General features: G+C 30.6%; 1 long non-coding RNA gene across 1 annotated transcript; it reads right to left on the bottom strand.

Annotated features, from left to right (window-relative positions):
• Window positions 1-677: 677 nt before the first annotated feature.
• On the bottom strand, window positions 678-1956 carry LOC134246175 (uncharacterized). The gene is made up of 2 exons (XR_009987586.1): window positions 1666-1956; window positions 678-1281 (listed from the first exon to the last, which is right to left on the bottom strand). It is a non-coding gene; the product is annotated as an uncharacterized LOC134246175 (long non-coding RNA).
• Window positions 1957-3059: the final 1103 nt, after the last annotated feature.

Raw genomic sequence — 3059 nt, 5'->3', positions numbered from 1 at the left:
CATTAGAGATGGAAATCCTTAAGTTGTTTGCCAACAAGGTCATTATATAAAAAAAAGATTACAAGATGCCGACGAGGTTGTTAATATCCCTGTAATATCAACTTATTTGGGAGATGTAAACATCATATGCAGATAATAGCATAAAAAAGGAGAGTTGACGATGGAGAAATTGAAGAATTTTAATACAAAATGCTAAATCATCAAATATAAAGATAACGAATTGTTATCGAGCTCAAAGTTCCTCAAAATGCTACAAATGGAAAAGAGTAAACACGGACCTCTCTCTACAAACATTATAAGTGAGATCCTGTACCAAGGAGGTGTACCCCTGCGTGACGATCATGAATAATTCATGAATTTCCTTGAATTTTTCGTGAATTTTATTCATGAAATGTTCATGAAATGTTCATGAAGATCCTATGAACTTATTATTGGACATTTTCATGAAAGAAAATTGATGAATATTCATGAATATTTTTTTTCATGAATAATTCATGAAGAGTCATATTCATGAAGATTCATCATTTCAAGAATGTCCAATAATAAGTTCATTGCATCTTCATGAACTATTCATGAATAATTTGATGAATTTTTTCAGGAATGTTCATGAATGAATAAAATTCATGAACCATTAGCATTCATGAATATTCTTGCTTATTTGTAAACAAAAAATGCAATATTATTATTCATGTTTATTCATGAAAATGCATGAAGTCATGCTAAAAAAGTAACAGTAGATGATTTATAATACAGCATCTTGAAAGATTTCACAGAAATGTTGTTTGTTTTCCAACCATGGCAACAAAATCTTTGTTAAAAAACTTAAAATCGACAATTCTGACACATTAAACCATAGTAAATGAGTAATCTAGTTCATTCCTGGTAAAAGTATAAAAAATTTCAATTCAAATGCAACTCTTTGCAGAATGTTTAACCTTACTTGGTAAAAAGGAGAGGGGGATCCTTCCTCAGCATGTTTCAAATTGTGTTTTAATGCCAGAAATTGAACAGTTTTTAATTCCAGTCTAGGAGAAAAGTTTGTTCAGCACCAGGGTAACAGTTTTCAGTGCTTTCAAGCAGTTTGAGCAGAGATGGTCAATTCAAAAATCCTTATTGTCTCTCCATGTGGAATTTCCAGAATTTCATCATTTGGATCCTTTGATTGAATATCATTCATATTTTCATTTCTTTTTTTCTTTCTTTTTCAAGAGCTCAGATTTTTGTGCAGCCAGAGTTTCTTGTCTTCTGCTCATCAACATTTGTGAACTGCTTCTCTTTTTCCTTCAAAAAGAAAGATTTTCTGAAAGTACTCATGATTGTAAAACATAAGACTTTTTTGTATTTTCTTGCATTTTAGTTTCATTTAATTTTGCATCAGAGACACTTCCAAATTAAAACATTCTGAGTGGAATTTAAGCCTATTTTCTTGGACCGCCATTTTGTAGATCAATCAGGCCTATGAATGTTTTGAGTCTCAGTCAATAATTAATGTATGTTATATGGTTGGATCCAAACTCAAAGCAAAGTTAGACAAAAATTGCATTAAAAAAAGAGACATATTAATTTATCATAATGTGCGTTAATTAGTTGTTATTTTACAAATAGACAGTAACATTTACAGACAGATTTCTGACTCAGTGATTGCCTCCATTTTTTGTCACTCACCAGTTATGAAGTAGATCGATCCTATATACAGTTTTCCTTCTTCATATTCTGTTATTTTCTTAAAAAGTTGACAAAGATCAGTGACTGTACTGTTTATTGGACACACCTTGTGAGAGGGTGAAAAACTACAAATTACAAAAGCATAATAAGAATTTGACAAAATATCAAAACCATAAGCAATCATACAAAATTAAATGCGTAACTTTAACATGTGAGCTGAACTGGCCTATGCCTATCGCATGCTGGAAATGCGCGGTTTTACAAAACATTGTAGTTGCAGAATTTAAACATGATAAAATATATGGCATAATACTGTTAGATAGAGATGATCAAGTTAGATATAAATTCAAGTAAAACAATATAAAACTTACTCATTAGGGATTCCAACATCACCAAACTTAACAGCCAAAACGCCAGGCAAACCGCATGGCTACCATAATTAGTATAAACAGAATATTGAACCCGATCAAAATAAAATTATGCAATACGAAAACGGCACAGTGACTATGCAAATAATAGATCAAAAATACTGATTCTTCTACTCTATAAATTCCCACTTCCAACGTCTCGCGCGTTTTCAAGTTTGCGCATATTCAAAAATGTACGGTAGAGCTAAGAAATACGTTAGTTTTGAATTTCCAAGATTTCTGATTAAAAAAAATTACAAACACTATCTGAATAATTTTTCACTGAAAATACAATTTTTTATATCAAAATAAGTTTTATCAATGAAGAATTCGAATTTTTTACGTCATAAATTATACATGTATTGACTTTCAGTTTCGTATATCAAGTATGGCGGCCCCCTAAGACATGATAATAACAATCTCTCGCCCTCAGACAGAATATTCTGAGCTGTGAAGACGCATAGGAGAATTAAAACTACAAAATACGAATGTGGATTATGTCATAGATACTTTACAACCATGCAGTTTGTGCTCTATCATTTACGCACGAAGCAAGGGAAACTTTTGACATTTTAACTGCACCAAAATTGAAATATAGCGTTTCGATCCAGGAATAATAGGATACAGTACAGACAAGTGATATAATTTTTTAGTTGTTAATAAATATATAAAACGTTTTATACGAAGCTCACAAAGTTCGTTTTCCAGAATGTTTCATTTTCCAACAAGTTGTTTAAAGTTTGATGTTAGAGAAAATTCGGTCGAACAAAGTTGTGTGATGAAAAACGACATTAATTAAAGCACATTATGATGAATATAACTGTTTAATTTAAATTATGAAGAAACACAAGTAATGAATTTTAAAAAAAAAATGCTGTCAATGGTGATGCACTGTTTGTTTAATTAAAATCCAATAAAAACACGAAATGTTTAGAGATTTCATGATTTATTTTTTCAGATGGTGAAAGAATGTTATTAACTATAAAT

Source organism: Saccostrea cucullata, unplaced genomic scaffold (assembly GCF_032062105.1).
Source record: "Saccostrea cucullata isolate Sc308-1 unplaced genomic scaffold, CSIRO_AGI_Scuc_v1 ctg5370, whole genome shotgun sequence".
In the NCBI taxonomy this organism is placed as follows: domain Eukaryota; kingdom Metazoa; phylum Mollusca; class Bivalvia; order Ostreida; family Ostreidae; genus Saccostrea; species Saccostrea cuccullata.
This window is presented reverse-complemented; position numbering and strand designations above follow the sequence as displayed.